The sequence below is a fragment of the Mustela nivalis genome (assembly GCF_964662115.1).
Source record: "Mustela nivalis genome assembly, chromosome: 13".
Classification (NCBI taxonomy): Eukaryota; Metazoa; Chordata; class Mammalia; order Carnivora; family Mustelidae; genus Mustela; species Mustela nivalis.
Window position 1 is genome coordinate 55,624,342 of NC_139032.1, and position 18,628 is coordinate 55,642,969.

Genomic DNA, 18,628 nt, shown 5'->3' on the forward strand with positions numbered 1-18,628 from the left:
AATTTGGACCCAAGCAATCTGTCTTCAGGGACAGGGCCCTAAATGTCTACAAGGTACTGGATTCACTTACAGTGAGTATCAGAGACCCAATTAAATATTCAATGTAAATATTTGCATTGAGTCAAATGAGAGTATTATTGGCCTCATAAAATGAGTGGGAAGTATTCCTTTCTCTTCTATTATCTATTGTTATCTTGTCTTTTATTTTTTTTTTTAACTAGGAAACAAATCTACACCTTCATTTATTTGCTTTTCAGTAAGTTTAAATCTTTGACGATTGCAGCAACACATAGATTCTGTGGGCCAACGGCTTTAGCGGGAAGATTGCTTCAGAACTTGGCACAAACCATGCCACTGTTTTCAAGAGCATGAGTTACTTTTCCCCAGATTACTCTGGTTTTGTTGGGTTTGCCACCAAAAGTCACTGTTTTGTTCTTTGCTTTGTACACAGAAGCTCATCTCTTGCCTAGATAGAATTCAGTTTCATCTCATCACAGAGTAAGAAGAGTTGTATGTTCCCTTCTAGACATAGTTGTCATTATGGGAGCTCCCAGTAGGCCTCCACAGGTTCCAAGATGGAGGAAAGAACTCTATTGTTAACTCTTCTTTAAAAATTTGGTAAGATTCACCAATGAAATCATGTGGACGTGAAGATTTTTTTTTCAGGAGTTTTTAAATTACAAATTCAGTTTCATTAATGGTTAGAGGATTATCCCAGTTATTGATTCCATCTTCTTATTTGTTTTTTTTTTTTATTATTGATTTCATCTTGATTGAGTTGCAATAGTTTGTAGATTTTAAGGAATTAGTCATTTAAGTTATTGAATTTAGGAATATAAATTTGTTTGTAGTTTTTCTTCATTATCCCTTTAATGGCTACAAGATTTGTACTAATATCTTTCGATTCACTCCTAACTGGTTATCATATTCTCACTCACTATTTGGTGGGGAGGTGGGGAGGGAGTCTTAAGCATGCTACAGGCCCAATGTGGAGCCCAACTTGGGGCTCAATCTCACAACCCTGAGATCATGACCTAAGCCAAAATCAAGAGTCCGATGCCTAACCAACTGAGCTACCCAGGTGCCCCTAGCTCCGTCACTCTTGCAAGAGGTATATCACATTTATCAGATTTTCTTAAAAGAATCAGTTTTTAGTTTCAGTTATTTTCTCTGTTGTCTTCCTATTCCAAGTTCATTGATTTCCACTATTTTATTCTTTTTTTCCTATTACCTGCTTTAGGTTAATTTTTTTCCCTAGTTTCTTTAAAGTAGAAATTTAATTACTGATTTGATGTTTTTCCTCTTTTATAATGCAAATATTTTAGTGCTATAAATTTCCCTCTCAGCACAGCTTCAGCTACATACCACAAATTTTGATAGGTTATATATTATTTTCATTTATATGTATTTAATTCCTTTGATTCATGGATTGTTTAAAGTGTGTTAATTTGTGTTTGTAAATATTCCTGTTGTCTTTCTATTATTGACATATTTTTATTCCATTTTGGTCAGAAAACATATTCTACATGGTAAAATTTCACCTGCTATCACTTAGAATGAAGATAATACATTTAATGAACTTGCAGCTCCAGAAAAAAAAGAAGACTGGAAAACAGAGTAAGAGTAGGGTATGTTGGTTAATATTGGGTGCCTTTGACAAGGACATTTAAAAGATAGATAAGCCTTATTAAAGAATTTGAGGCTTTACAAGCAAAAATGAAGAAATGGGGAAAAGTTCAGAAACTTTCTCATCCCAAGAGGCTAAAAAGATAAAAGTGAGTAGGCACTCGCGTAACAAAGGCAGATTACTATTCAGCCTTAAGGCAAGAATCAAATGAACAATATGGCCAGCATATCTGTTGTTAAAATCTCTAAATGGATTAAGCTGTCAAAGAGGGAGGAAGCAATTAAGGTTTTGGCTCCATAAAGACTTCTAATTGGATAAAACAGCCACATAGCCTTAACAGAGAAATCAATCTGCCAAAAGTCATAGTATACCTTACCCCGTAAGTGCAGATAGAGTTGAACTGTTTTAGTTTTTTCCTTTGCTTGTTTGTTTTATTTGTGGTTTTTTGTTGTTGTTGTTTGTTTGTTTTTAGCATAGCACCAAAGGCAGCCACTATCTATTTAGGGCAATTTGCCCTGCCATCTAAGGTAGAGCTGTTTGCCATTTAGGATAATTTGTTTATGGTGCCTGTACAGGTGATTTGGCAACTCTTTAATTTTTCTCTGCTTCTTACCTTTTTTTAATGGATACCAAATCTTTCAGTTTCTAGCTTCTCTCCACATTCAATGCCCTGGAGGGAGCTCCAGGGAAACCAAAAGAACATAAAATAAAGGACAGTGAGTGGAAAAATGAGGAGCAAAGTATAAATGCAAGAGTTGCCGTTTCAGATACAGGGAGGAGACAGCACATGGCCCCGACTGGAAATAGCTTTTATCTTCCCAAGAGAGGAGAAAACCAACTGCTGAGAAAGCAGATCTCTGCATAAAGAAACTAAACATTTCCAGAGATATATTGGCTGAGCCTTGGAGAAGATGGACTGGGAGAAGAGAAGGACAGTAATAGAGTGACCAATGGAAGCAGAAGCTGACAAAGGAAGCAGTCGAGAAGCGAGACAAGGGACCCAGGACCATGCTGTCCTCAGAGAAGAGTTTTGTCCACTCCACAGCCCATCACCTGTGGACAGCCCAGCATCCAATATTCCTGCACATTTTAAATCCTTAAGCAGAATCCATACCTCATAGTAGAGCAATATGTGTAATTAAAATATAGAGAATTTATGGTATCACTCTGACAGAAACTGGGGGGAGGAAGGATGGAGCAAACACAGAAGGAAGAGTAGATGGGTTCCTATTTCTCTTCTCACATAACGGGAAGTCAAGAGATGTCTCAAGTTAGTGAAACAAAGACTAGTATTTTATTGAAAGAAACAAAAATATCCAATTATATAGAAATAACAATATACAATCAAAACTGAGGAAGATGAAGAGGAGAAAGGAACTGTAGGACACATCTATTAAGTTAAATCCTTGCTTTTTACAGCAGGAATTCAATAGAAAGGAAGAAAGAAAAAAAGGGAGGGGGGTGGGAGGGAGAGGAAAGAAAGGAAGGAAGAAAAGAAAAGAAATAGTTTGGTTGTATTATTTCATAAATGGAGACAACTGGAAATGTACAAACTAAGCTCATTAAAAGACATTTCTCAGGAGACCAGGAATAGAGAAGATGAATGTAACCTTTCTATTACAACCTTACATGTCCCTTTTTATTATAACCGCTTTAAAATGTTTTTATCATGTATTTATTTTACTTTCATAAAAATAAGAACAAAAATGTAACTTACAAACATCTGAGGACTTGTAGCTCAGTTCCCAAACTTTGTTTCCTAGGAACCAGGAGAAATTCACCAATTTTACTCAAGAAGGTGAAGACCACTTGTTAACATACTGAGAAAATAGAAAAAGATTATGAACATAATAAGAATTCTAGCATTAGTAACCTCTCAGGATTTCATGTTTTGAAAAGCTTATAAGACACTTTTCTATTTTCTTCTCAGACTTATGGACTTACTTACAGCAGAGTTAAAACAAGAAGATAAATGGGTGTTGGAATAGAGAAGTATCAATGCTTAGAGACTGCCAAGAAGAAAAAAAAAAATTGTTAATGTAGGGGCAAAAGAAACATTAAGAAGAGAAAGAATAACTATGAAAAATGACACTAAACATGATTGCTATTAGGGAAAAACATTGTAGTGTTTTCACTACTCTTATCTTCTTGCAAGTATATGGTGGGGTTTCTTGTTGTTTCAGTTTTGTTCTGTTTTGTTTTTTCTTTGCAAATATATGGTTTAATAACAAGATTCAAATCCACTTATGGTCATTGACAGCCCCATATTTTCATTATGAACCATGTACCAGTTTCCTCAGGAGCAGTAACAAATTATTATAAACTAAGCAGCTTAAAACAATAAAAATGTCTTAAAACAACAAAAATGTATTTTCTCCCCGTTCCATAGGCCTACGATCTAAAATCAAGGTGTCAGCAGGGTCACGTTACTCCAGAGGTCCCAGGGGAAAATCTGTCGGTACTTGCCCCTTCCAGCTTCTGGTGGCCAGAGTGTTCATTCCTTGGTTTGTGTTTGTTTGTGCCCCCTCAATCTGTCTATAGTCCTATTGCCTTCTCTCTGGGGGTGTGCAATCTCTCCCTGCCTTCCTCCTGTGAGAATTTATGCACCAGGTATCTGGGGCCCCAGGGCCCATGCAGATAATACAGTATGACATCACCATCTCAAGATCCTTAATTCAGTCACATCTTACAAAAAAGACAAACAAAAACAAACAAACAAACAAACAAACAAAATCTTTTTTTCCAAATAAGGCTTACAGGTTCCAGTATGAGAACTTGGTATCTTTGGGACCACCATTCAACCCACTACAAATAGTAATCAAATGAATTGATTTAGGCTGATATATTTCCTGGGATATATTACAAATATCTAATAAAAAACCAACTTTACCCCAATGACAAGGATCTATGAGTAGCTGTTTCTTCAGAATTTCATATTCTAGTGCACGCATTAAAGAATTGAGCTTTATTTGTTTTGTTAGCAGAAATAAAGGAGGTATTTGCTTTAACAACACAAAGTTAGGTTTTACATTATGCTACCATTTCCTTCACACCAAGAAACTTGTGCCTTGATTTTAATTTCCACATCACTTGCTACTCTGGCTACTTTCTAAACTACTGAACAACTTGAACAAATGTAGAAAAGGCCCATCTTATTTGGGGCTACATATAAAGCTAGTCTTGTTGCACAAAGAACTCCTAAAATTTAGGAAGTTATGAGCATCTTGAATCACAAAATATTTCACCAAAATGTTGATCCTCCTCAATACACAGGAATTTATAAATGAGGTGGGATTTACATAAAAATATGTTTGGAAGCCAATTCCCATCCTGGGAATGCCTGGGTGGCTCAGCTTGTTGGGTGTCCGACTCTTGGTTTCAGCTCACAACATGAACTCAAGGTCATGGGATTGAGCCGCCTATATTGCTGTGAGCTCAGCTTCGAGTCTGCTTCAGATTCTCTCTCCCTCTCTCTTACACTCACTCTCTCTCTAAAATAAACAAAATCTTTAAAAAAAAGAAATAAGGAATTATACACGCAGTCTAGAACCAAGGCTCAAAGAAAACATTTGCAACACTGAACTTTTGAGAAAGCAGAGGTATGGAATTGGAGATTCTGTTCCGACATAGACTTTCCTACATATATTTTTTTCCATTTTCTTTTATTTCTTTTCAGTGTTCCAAAATTCACTGTTTATGCACCACACCCAGTGCTCCATGCAATAACTTCCTACATATTTTTAATAATCATTTCATGTGAACAAAATCAACACATAGCATTGTAGAAAATCTGGAAAATACAGGAAATATTAAAGAGAAGAATATATTGTCTAATTGCCTGATAAATCACCACATACCAAGCCACGCATTATACATCCTATCATTTCTATCATGTATATAATATTTAAATAGCATTGGAATCCTGTTATACACACATTTTCCTCTAACTAGTTTGTGTCGTGTGACGATCCATAGTGAGAATTTCTCCATATCACTGAATTGTAAACCATGCTTCATAGTGTGGACATGCAGAAAAATTTTAGGTCTCTCCCAGTTTTTATACATTTTTAAAGTTCTATTTATTTATTTTTGCTCTTCAAAAATGCACTTCAGTAATCATCCCTGCAGGTCAATCTCTGTGCTTGCTTATTATTTCCTAGAGTAAAAGTTCAAATTACTAAGCCCAAAGCTAGGGATGCTTTTGTATTAATTGCCAAATTATAGTTTAGAAAGGTACCCATTAATGTTCTCATATGCAGTTTGTGGCAACATCCATTTTACGGAGATTAACAGAGATGACAAGATAAAACTTAATATTATTTTTATTTTATTTTTTTTTTTTTAAAGATTTTATTTATTTTTATTTTAAATCTTTACTAATTTTAGAGGTAAAAATAAAAACTCATCTCAATTTATATTTAATTACTTGTGAGACTGAGCATTTGTTTATATATGTGTTTCTAGGCCACTGATATTTCATTTTTTTATTATTTGTATGATTTGACATAATTCTCTTTTAAGTTGTTCAACTATTTCTTATATGGTTTATACGAACTGGGTAGGAGACAATGAATATCTTCAACTTCACTCAATAGAACCAAACTGTTTTTGTTTTATAAAAAGTTTTATATTCTTACCCAAATATTGTACTTTCAGACTTTTAAATTTTACTAATTTGGTGAGTATTGTGGTTTCTCATTATAATTCTGATTTGCATTTTTGTAATTGTTAACAAAGTTGACTTTGTGATATACTTATCATCTAGCTGGATTTTGTGAATCTTTTTCTATCAGACTGGCTTTTTCTCATTGTGTGTGTGTGTGTGTCTACATACATACATATATGTTTTAAATGCTATTTATTCTATAGATAAATATGTCTTTTTAAAAGATACCTGCTTATTGTTGGTAGGCAGAAACACAATTGACTTTTTATACTTAGTTTGTATCTATTAACTTTGTCAAAGTCCCTTACTAATTCAAATAAAGAATTTGATATTATTTTGTATTTTCTACAACACAGTGATAAATTTAAATTCTTCTTTACAATCTTTAAATCTGTAACATATTTAATCTATTCTTCCTCCCTCCCCTCCTTCTTCCTTCCTTTTCAGTGTACAGCACTAATTAGAATGTCCAGTTCACTGAAGAGAAGTAACATTGGTAGGCACTCTTGACTATCACTTTCTACAGGAAAGTCTTAATTGTTTCATCATTCATAGTGATGTTTCCTCTAAGTTTCTTTGGGCTGCATTTTGAGTACATTTTTCATATTTTAATTCACTAATTCCCTTTTCCACTTTGCTATGATGCTTAGCCCCTGCTTTGAGTTTCTAAACTCAGATATTATTTTTTTATTTCTAAAAGCCTCATGGACTTGTGTTCACCAAAATCTTCTTGGTTACTTTTAATTGTCACTTGTTTCTTACATATATTCTTCTTTCCTTACATATATTCTTCTTTCTGTTTTTTATTTATCTAAATGTATTACATATACTAATTTGACATCCTGTCTGTGATAAACCTAGTAACTAAACCCTCTGTGGATGAAGTGGTTATTTGTTGTTTCTAATGACTCTTATTCATAGTTCTTATTCTCTCTCTCTCTCTCTCTCTCTCTCTTTGTGATATGTTTGATTGTGAGCTCATTTTCCTTTGGAAAACTTATATCCATGGAAATTCTTTGATGCTTGCATTTATTTAAGGCTTCCCTCTCCAGAGAAGATAAACATCTGTTTCTATCAGAAGTCTCCATTACTACCAATGAGATTTTAATTTAAACTAAATTTTCAGACTTTCATCAGGTTATCTTTGAGCTAACATAATCATATGAATTTGGTTCCTTCCTAGGTGACAGCTGGCTTGAGATTATGAAGAATAAGAAGAAATTATTTTTCCCTTCTTCCAGAAAAAATGTTGAAGAGGACATGCTATTTAGTTTCTTTGTGGGATTTCTTCCCCCTTGGGATTTCATCCTTAGGGTCCTGATTCTATGTGTATCTTATTTTATCATAATCACCACATATAACTACTAGAGTTCTCATTAATCAAAACAGGGGCTGCCTTAAGCAAATTACATTTTTCACATTTCCCTCCAGTTAGTTAAATAAAACTATTCACATGCTGTCTCCCAAAAACATTTCTCTATAAAAAACTAATTTTTAACAATTTTAAGTATTTTTAGAATTTTAAAATAAGAATATTATAGAAACTTAAGATCTTGAAAAGTTCAGTCGCAAGGAACAATAACATGGAGATAAATTAATATGGTTGCAGGGTGATAGATATTTTAAATTCATGCATTTTGGATGGTATATCTTTATCTATACTTTCTTTTCTAATTCTCCAAGCAGAGCAGAATTATTCACAAAAGTATGGATCACCACAAAAATGAAGACTGCAATCATTTCTTGTATGAAAAGTTACTCAGAATCCAATCAATGATAATATTACTCATAAACTATATAATTATTTGTAATTATACTTTAAAAACTTAGAAACTCACCCTGGGGCAAATAATACATTATATGTTAATAAAAAAATTAAAAAGTAAAATAAAAATAAAAACTTAGAAACTCAGAAAACTTGTATTCTTCCATATTAGATGTTATTAGTTGTATAATAACAACTCTATTTTTAACTACTGAACCTCAGGACATCTAGGTGGCTCAGTCAGTTAAGTGTCTGCCTTCAACTTCAGGTCATGATCCCAGGGCCCTGGGATTGAGTCCCCCATTGGGCTCTCTGCTCTATGGGGAACCTGCTTCTCCCTCGCCCTCTGCCTGCAGCTCTCCCTGCTTGCACGCTCTCTCTCTGATAAATAAATAAATAAAATCTTTAAAAAACAAGCAAACAAACTACTGAACCTCAACATTTTCAACATTTACCAAATACCTTTGAAAGAAATACCAACAGATGAACTTAGTTCTCAGCATTAAAAATAAGGTGGGGAGCCATTATAAATGGATGGATTCTCTTATGTTAAGTTGCCCTAATGCTTGTTATCCAGTAGTAGATCTATTAATGTTCAATTGACATGAGAAACATATGCATCTTGAGATATGTAAATATATTAATATGATATATAGATATATTGATATATACATCAAATATATATATGATCCATGTATATTCTTTTACTACTTGCTATATTTCATTTTGTCTCAAAGTCAATCAGAAAAATCATCATCCTTGGATATAGATCCAATTATTTTCATCCATGATGAAAAATGAAATACTGCCATTCTATAAATAGAAAAATACAAAGATTTTTAAGGTTACAACATATATTTAAAATAATATTTCTCTTTAACTTATAATAAATATTGTTCAATAAAATGTGAGGTATCCCATAAAGATCCACATCTTTATTAACATATATCACACTACACCATGTTTTTTCATCTTTAATAATCACCCAAGGAAGATAATTCAAATAATGGTACATAATTCAAATATGAAAAAAAGTCATCCTCTCACATAATTAATATTACTAGATGGTTTTTTCTTCATATCTTAATAGATATGACAACGATATGATTCATATATTCAAGAGGGTAATTAAACTGCCACATGTTCAAATCAAATTTAGGACAAAACTGATTAAAAGTGTCAATTCCCAGCAAAAATGACTGATTGGCTTAAGGCACTGAGTGTTCTGAAATATTCAGAAAGTCAAGTTTAAGGGAAAAGGAACCTGTATTTGTTTCCTATTTCTGCTGTAAATCATCTCCACAAATTTAGTGGCTTAAAACAACACAAAATTATCATCACACTGTTTTGGAGTTCAGAAAGCTACAATGGGTCTTATGAGGCTACAATCAATTTGTTTTATTTATCTCTGTTTGTACAGTAACTACCCCAGTTCCTAGGCCCTACAAGGAGCTAAGTGAATGAACAAAAGAACTGTAGACCTGGAAGTTACCATAAATCACTGGAAAACCAAGGATCAGAGTATTCTGATGCCATCCCTCTTGGCTAAAAAGCAGGCTGTTCTAGAAGACAATAAAAACCAGAGAATGAACAGTTTGAAATCAGAACTGTGAGACAGGTACTGAGCAATTTCATGCACATATTCTCAGCAGCATTCCTGAGACAGTCATGGCAGTTTCATCTGCAAGGATGTTAAAGTTCATAAGGTGACTCAAAAATATCACCGAATATTTCTTTCATGCTAGTCAAGGTTGATGGGTGTTGGCCTCATGTGAATCTAGCCTCTTTCCTTCGGGCACATCTTGCTCCTTCATAAAATATCAATATTGCCAAGGGTACACAGAACCCTTGGTGAACAATGTAGTTTTTCCTCATATGTGGAAATACCTAAGGCTTTCTAGACATCTAGTGGTTTTGGCTAGGAAGCTTCACACGTCATTTTGAAGCATGGCTTTCTCGCCATGATTATACTGAGGTACAAGGAAGACAGCTGGAAGGATTAGTAGACAAAGGCCCTGATTGGTAAACAATTAATAGACATCAAATGACCCAGAAACCTGTACAGAAATGGCACTAAGGTGTCATGATTCAATCTGAATGCGATTTCTGCCTGCAAATGTTTGATTGAAAATAAAGCAGTAAGAATCACTATAGAGAGGCTACAAAGACATTTTTATAGGAAGTTGAATAGTCTTGCTACAGCCTGATAATTTGTTAGGTTTCTTCAAGAAATCTGCAATATTGGCACTTCAGAGGGGAGAGAAGTCTTATATGTAGGCACTGGGCAGCTTAGCTGGTTTATTTTCCTAGCAGAAGTTTTTAAAATCACACTTGACTTAATATGGTCCTAAGCAGTTAGGAGTCAATGAGAGCATTACTTCATGGATTTTTTTTCTCTTTAGGGGCAAAAGGGTTAGTAGACAGGGTACTAATGAAATCTCAGTGAACTCCCATTGCATGAGTCTTGGCAATAACAATAATCACCATTTTGGATCTTCTTGGAGGCATTTTCAAAGTTTTACAGTACTAGGACCTTAAAAAATGAGTGTATCAAAACATATAAATAAATAATTTTACTAAAAATACTCCAAAATTTAGGATAAGCTTGGAATGCTAGATTTTTAGTGTATCAAAACATATAAATAAATAATTTTACTAAAAATACTCCAAAATTTAGGATAAGCTTGGAATTCTAGATTTTTAAAAATACACTAACACTTCTCATAGATGTCAGTGTGGTATAATGGAAATAACATAGTCTTTTGAATCAAATGGACTTTGGCCAAACCACAGTAGTATTACCGAGCCAGGTATAACCAGTCAGATATACTTGGGGAAGCCTTCTGACAAGTTCAGTTTCTAATTTTATTATTTTTAAAATGGGAATATTCATGCCTGCCTTGTGAAATTGTTTTGAGAATTAGAAGAGATCATGTATGTGAAGTGCTACACACAGTGATTAGTCATAGTAGGTCCATATTCTGTCAGTTCCCTCTCGCTTGAACAGGGACAAACATGCCATTCTATGGCAGCACCTTCCTTCTGATTCTCCCATTGTCCACTTGCTGCTTCTCATCATAAGATCTTAATACAAATAAAAACATGAGTGTTTTCTACCACCAGATGGTCATTTGTTTTATCTGTACCTTGTCTACTTCTCAATTAAAAATAATAAAGGCTCGGGACGCCTGGGTGGCTCAGTTGGTTGGGCAGCTGCCTTCGGCTCAGGTCATGATCCCAGCGTCCTGGGATCGAGTCCCACATCGGGCTCCTTGCTCCGCAGGGAGCCTGCTTCTCCCTCTGACTCTGCCTTCCACTCTGTCTGCCTGTGCTCACTCTTGTTCGCTCTCTCTCTGACAAATAAATAAATAAAATCTTTTTAAAAATAAATAAATAAATAAAAATAAAAATAATAAAGGCTAGAATGCACTGAACTGGGTGCAAGGGGAAGTGGGCAAGGGGAAGAAGTAGGAAGGAAAAGCACAGAGGGGGTGTACCAGACAGCCTGAAAGTTCAGAGATCTCATAGCCAAAGCTGCTCCTCAACAGAAGTCTTGCTACTCACCATGAGTAAATCCTGCTATTTCCACTCATGGACAAACAGAGTCTCTTCTCAAAAAGTTATCGCTGAAATGTATGGCTATGGTTTATGTTTTCTGTGGGGCCACTCTCTGATAGAGCACAACAATGTTCCCTTGCTTCTTCCCACCCATCAGCCTCTGTTCTGAGTTTCAGAAGATTAGCTGACCCATTTCTACAACAAACTGTGATAGTACTATATTCTTTAGCACAATCTTGGGTCAAGCCACATTTTGATTAGTTGTTTTGGGTTTTAGGGGTTTTTTTTCCCAAACTGCTCCTGAAAACCTTCAAACTTAACCTCTTATCCAATTTCCTCGCCAGCTACTTTATTAGGAAGGCTGAAGGAACCTAAAGTGAGTCCTTCCTATATCCTCCATATTTCTCCTTACCTAGACTGGTCTTCCACCATTCAATTTTTTATAACTTAGGGGAAGGAGGTGACTTATTTACACCCCTTTTCAATCTCAGCCTCTCTTGTTACACTCTGATAGCCTCATGACTAATTTCTCAGTCCCTGCTACACCAAAATTTAGGACAGTCATTCTCATTAGACAAGTCAGAACATGTCATTCCTTTCTCCAAAACATTTCCATAGATCTTTATGCCCTAAGGTCAAGTGCCAGATCTACATGATGGCATGTGATAGCACAAGTTCCATCTGCTTTCTCCAACATCAGTATCTGCTACATGCTCTTCCCTTTTCAGGTTAACCGATAATTTTCTGGATCTGAACCATTCTGCGGTCTTACACCTTTCCATGCATTTGCTCATGAGTTTTCCCTTTCAATTTTATAGATCCTCTCCACCTCTTCTCCACCAAGGTTGAACTCAGAATTACCTATTTCATATGTTTTCTCTGATTTCCCAAACTGGGATTAATCCTCTTTATATTTTTTGCTGCTTCTTTCTCAATTCTAAGATGTCTATTTACCTATCTTCTTCTTTCTGTCTCTCACTCTCTCTCTTTCTCTCTTCCTCCAGGAGACTATAGCTCCTTGATGTGAAAATAAGTGTTAGTGATCTACTTTCCCAGAGTACAGAGGATAATGGTTTGATTATAGCAAGTGTCAATAAAGGCTTGGTGAATGAGTAAACACAAAAGGAGGTGCTATTTATTTATACTTCCCTTGCTATAACCAATTCTCATAGCAGAGATTAAGATGGTAAAATTTGTGATGAAACACAAAGTGAACATTTTCTTCTTGACAATCTTATGGATAAACTTGAAGGACTTTGAGGGATGGACAGCCCCCTTCCAGATGTCCTCATCCTGAAAAATTCCTAACTTGGGACTGAATTAAAGGAACTGCTCCCTAAGTCCAGGATACTGGAACTATGTTAAGAGTCATAAACCCAGTAAGGGGCCAACTGCTTTCTGCTCTAAGGAAAATCCCTAGAACTCTGCAGACTTTATTGTCACTTCCAAGATGGAATGTAGGCTTGAAACTCTTAAAAACACTAGGGCCTTTTGCCAGATAAAACCTAAAACTAGCAGGAAATGACTAGGAGAGTGAACGATCATGGATGACATTTAAATTTGTCTTATTTGACCTGCAAGGGACAGAATTTATTGTGTGAAACCAGTGACATCTGAAGATACAGTTTATCTAGAAGACCAAGTGGGTATTAAGCCCCTTGGAATCTGTATTTCCAGACTAGTACCTAGTTGATTAAACCCATCATTACTACCATGTATCACCTATGAACTTAGGCATTTCCTAAAGCAGAGGAAGGTTCCCACAGAAAGTGGAGGCTGGCAACTGCCTGGTTGAATTAGCACGTATTTGGTGGGATAAATGAACAAGTTTGAAGAGTTTACCCATTTCTCCTCTAATAAGACAAACAGAACCAATTCTACCAATATATCTGCTTTAGACTATATAAAAATGAAAAAGGGGGAGATAAAAGCCTCCAAGGGCAGTTGTTCCACATATCACTCCACCTTCCACTTGTGTCTGCTCAAGGCCTTGGTGTTAATTTTAGGGAATTATAAATACGTGCTTAGGGCTCAGCTACTTTCTGACCTTACCAAAAAGTTCTAGTAATAAGTGACAAACTGTGCTGAAGGGACTTGAACTTTTTATGGGAAAATGACTAAATCTAAATGAATTGCAATTATTAAACCACTACTAACAGCAAACAGTCACTCCTTCGGATACAGACAATACCCCAACTACTATTAATGAGTGTATTCTCCAACTTACAAATCAGAATAGGTCTGTTAATTCTCCAGGAATTCCTGCAATTACAAGAACTGATAGATGGTTCTCTGGCTTCCGTGGCCCTTCTGTGGCTAAAATAATAGAAGTGTAATTATCATTACTAAAATGAAACATTTTTATTTACCCACTGTAGGACATGTCTCTCGTCTCTGAGTTATGAACTACCAAAGAGAAGTTCCCCATCTAACACAAAATGGTGCTGGGAATTCTTTTTTTTTTTTTTTAAGATTTTTTCTTTATTTATCTGACAGAGATCACAAATAGGCAGAGAGGCAGGCAGAGAGAGAGGAGGAAGCAGGCTCCCTGCAGAGCAGAGAGCCCGATGTGGGGCTCGATCCCAGGATCCTGGGATCATGACCTGAGCCAAAGGCAGAGGCTTAACCCACTGAGCCACCCAGGTGCCCCTGGTGCTGGGAATTCTTAAAAATAAAAACAGGCCATAACTTTGTTATAAACTTGACTTATGAGCTTCTTCACACAAAGAGATGTTAATACATGAATTTTTCCACTTACCATAATTTCAGATTGCAACTAAGCGGTTCTGGGATAATGCCTAATATCTCTCCACAAAATACAATCTCACTTCTCCTTTAAGGGAATTCTCTGTAATCCATGCTAATCTGGTTTTCCTGTTCTCCACTCATGGGTTGCCCCCAAATCTTAGTGCATTTATATGTTTGAGATTTTCCACTAAAAATTTTAAATATATAAAAAGTTGGATCAAATTATATTATTTGAAAAGTAGACTTGAGAATATAAAAGATGTATTGCTGCTCCTGTGAGAGAAAACCCATAATGTTTCTAACATAAAACTGTATGTATGTACCCTGTAAAAATGTTTTTTTTACCCAAATTTTATACTAGTTCAAGTATATTATTTAAATGGAAAATACTTCAGATTTAAGTTTGTAAAAATAAATTCTTTTCACCAAACTATTTGTGTTATAATATATTATGAAAGATGTTTATTTAGCTTCAATATTTCTATTTTCATAACCTTGAATTAAGTTCTGTGTCATAAAGCTTGAACCCTTCCTGTTTTCATACTGTAGTTATCTTGTCATTATAAATCTTCAGGGATTTCATTTTTACACCTACAGTAAAAAGCAATGCAAATTGTAAAATGTAATATCTATCTTAGTGAGTTGAGGGAAAATAGCTAGTAATTTGCTTGGTAAGTGAAGCAAAATATTAAATGATTTATTATGAGATTTTATATTGTATTGAGAACTATGAAATAAATCTTACTATATTTGAATAATAACGGTGGGCAAATCGCTTTCTATGACTTCTCTATCATAGTAAAGGAACCATGATTATCCTTCATTGATTCAGGAATGGATCTATTTGTCACTTTCAACATGACAAGAGCTAAGTGATGTTAGGACATAATAAGCTTCCCCTAACCATTTTGAATGTCTGTATTAGGGAGGGGGAAAAGTGGAGGGGAAAAAAAGCAGTAAATAGTAAGGACAGTGAAGAGAAGTTTGAAGGACTTTAAAAAAATGCAATAGAGGGGGAATATATCGTGTTAAGAGTACAAGCCAAATGCATTTATGTGTGGGTGACTGATAGTGATGTGAAATCCCACAGGTCTTAGATGAAGAAAACCACAAAAAGTCTCTTAAGTGTGATTCAGATGTACATGCATGGAGAAGGCAGACGTTGTTCTTCATGAAAATTAAATACTATAAAGATGTCCATTTATCTCAAAATAATTTAAAAGTTCAATGTGAAACACTAAACTTGTAAACATATTTTTTAAATTAACAAAAATTTTAAAACATCCGAGATTAGCTAAAAATTTGAAAAAAATGAAAAGAAGTTTAATTTCTCTGTCAGATAATGAATACACTATAAAGCTATAATTATAATAGTTTAGTCTGGAAACAAGAACAAACCAACAGGCCAAATGAGCAGAGAGTAAAAGAACTCCAATCTATCATACTAGAATCTATTTGTATTTGTATCTTAAATTTATATAATCTCTTGTTATTAATTTTATATAGAATGGAGGCAGGAATATAATGCCAAATATTTAGAAAATAATATTATTCAGTAAGTATAGTATTGGTTACCTCCATAAAAGAAAAAAAAAAATTTAGATCTTCAACAAAGAGTTATTTGTGGGAAAATAAACCATAAGAATAGTGGAAGACTCTACATCTGGAAGGAAACTAAGCTGTAAGTTTAAGAACAAAGGTAGGATTCTGAAAAATGGTTAATATGAATATGACACCTTTCAGTATATCAAAAACACCCCAAGAAGACTAAGGAGAAAGTAGGAAAATACCTGTAGGGTAAAAACGGTCATTCACCTAACATAGAAAATGCTAAAACCCCAAGAGACAGATTGGCAAAATTGTTGAAACAATGAACTGCAAGCACTGGAAGTATTTATAGCTAAGAAACATGTTCAACTTGTAATAATAATTTTAAAAATCTAATTAAAATAACAATGCTGTATCACTTTTTTTTTTTAACTTTTTATTGTTTATAAACATATATTTTTATCCCCAGGGGTACAGGTCTGTGAATCACCAGGTTTACACACTTCACAGCACTCACCAAAGCACATACCCTCCCCAATGTCCATAATCCCACCCCCTTCTCCCAAAACCCCTCCCCAAAGAAGTTAACTTTCTATTCCAAAGACATTTTGAAAAGTGTGGGGGGAGGGGGAATGAAATCAGTTTTTATTTAGCCTAAGGTTTAGAAAACCTCAGCCAGAGCATTTACCAAGAGAAAATCACAATAACACGGTCTCAAGTCCTAAAAAAGGAATTACTTTTAAAATTTTTATCATATACAAGCCTTATTCATATTTAGTACTGGTATGCATACCTATAAACAGAAAGTAAATGTGTAGAGAGAAAGAAAAGTGGGTCATTGATAACAATTGCCTCTTATGATACAATATAATGGGTTCTTAATGAACTAGTCTAAACAGGATATAAGTTTTAGAAACCTCTTCAAAGACCTAAACTAACAGAAAAATCTAGACATTCCCCTTTCTGTTTACACTTTGAATTTAAACCATGGGTCAGGAGTAAAGCATGATAGATTTTAATAGAACCTTCTGCTAAAGCCTTTCCTCCAGCTCTGGTCCCTGTCCTAAGCAAAGTAGTGGCAACTCTGTGATCCTTTGTTAATAGCCTACTTCACTGCCTAATTAGGAAGGTCACACATAAAAATACTCCTATCTCCACACTCTTTCAACTGCATGTGTATTACATTAATTCCATTTAATTTATTTAAATCCATAATATATGTCAAAGATTGTACAGCATATTATATCTATCTTACAGTTCAGCCATAAAATGAATTACTGAAAGGTCAGCCTGATGCTGGGTTTTACTAATTTAATTATGAATTGCTTTTCCATTTACTACTGAATGACTAGAATAATGCAACATTGGGTGATGTTTTATAATAACAGAATGCATTAATACAGCCATAATTCAAATAAAACATGATTATTCTAACATTCTCATTCTGGCCTGTGACTTCATTTCACTGCAGAGTGATGAAAATAAAAAGAGAATACCTGGCATTACTTTCATGACCCCCGCAAACATCAACAGGTATACATAACACAAGGATGGTGGAAACTTTTTATTATCTTGAAAATACAGTCAGTTTATCTAACTGATAACTAATAATTATTTATTATAACTAATAAATCACAAGTTTTATTATTTTTTGAATGATCCAACTACAATATCCACCTACCCAAAGCCCATATATAATGCAAGCTCCCCATTAAAGCTGTTCTCCTTAGAAATAGGGAGTATACATGAGTGAGCAAATAATAAAAATACAACATTTATAGCACTTCATTATGATCAACTATATTATTTCAATTTTTTTGTGACTTCTTCCTGATTTCTTCATCTCTTTATCATTCAGAATTGTAAGACTGGAAATTTCTCTCAGTTGTGCTTCTCTCCAGTTTAGAAAGACAATTTGGGAAAGATTCTCTTTCTCTTTACCATATACTTGCTCTATCCAATTTTTCTTCTTTCATATTTTCTTTTTTTTTAAGATTTTATTTATTTATTTGAGAGAAAGAGAGAATGAGAGAGAGCACAAGAGAGGAGAAGGTCAGAGGAAGAAGCAGACTCCGCACAGTCCTGGGACTCCGGGATCATGATCTGAGCCGAAGGCAGTGGCTTAACCAACTGAGCCCCCCAGGCACCCCTAAAGTGTATTTTTTTTTTTTTAGTAATATCCACACCCAACATAGGACTTGAACTCACAACACTGAGATTAAGAGTTGCACACTCTTCTGACTGAGCCACCCAGGCACCCTTCTTCCATACTTTCTTGAAAGCCAAGCCATCAGTCCAATATCCACATAATCCCCCAAAACTACTCTTCAAGGTCATTAGTAAGGTCTCCGATTTCATCTTACGTGAAGCTCTACAGCATTTAAAAGAGTTTTCTCCTCTTCTCCCTGACACATGACTTTATATGACATGTGGGACTAGTCAGTGCTCTGTGAAAAAGTCTTTTGTGGAGACCGTGCAGACTGGTCTGAACCCTGGTAAGCTGCCCATACAGGAGCACAGGCAGGCCTTACACAGACCCAGCATGCCCTGTAGGCTCCACTGCTAGATCTGGGGGTGTTTGTGAAATCTATAAACAAATGGAATGGATTTCCCTGATACTCCTAGTCGTCCTTAAGAGCATCCCAGAAGCTCCTGGGTGGCACAGTTGGTTGAGTGTTGGACTCTTGGTTTGGGCCCAGGTCCTGATCTTAGGGTC

The 18,628-nt window shown here is 35.0% G+C and overlaps 1 long non-coding RNA gene across 1 annotated transcript in view; it reads right to left on the minus strand.

Annotated features, from left to right (window-relative positions):
- LOC309846016 overlaps window positions 1–18,628 on the minus strand; it is a 73,696-nt gene that overhangs the window by 46,075 nt on the left and 8,993 nt on the right. The window contains exon 2 of the long non-coding RNA XR_014301682.1: window positions 3,345–3,447. This is a non-coding gene — a long non-coding RNA (uncharacterized lncRNA). The remainder of the gene's footprint in view (window positions 1–3,344; window positions 3,448–18,628) is intronic.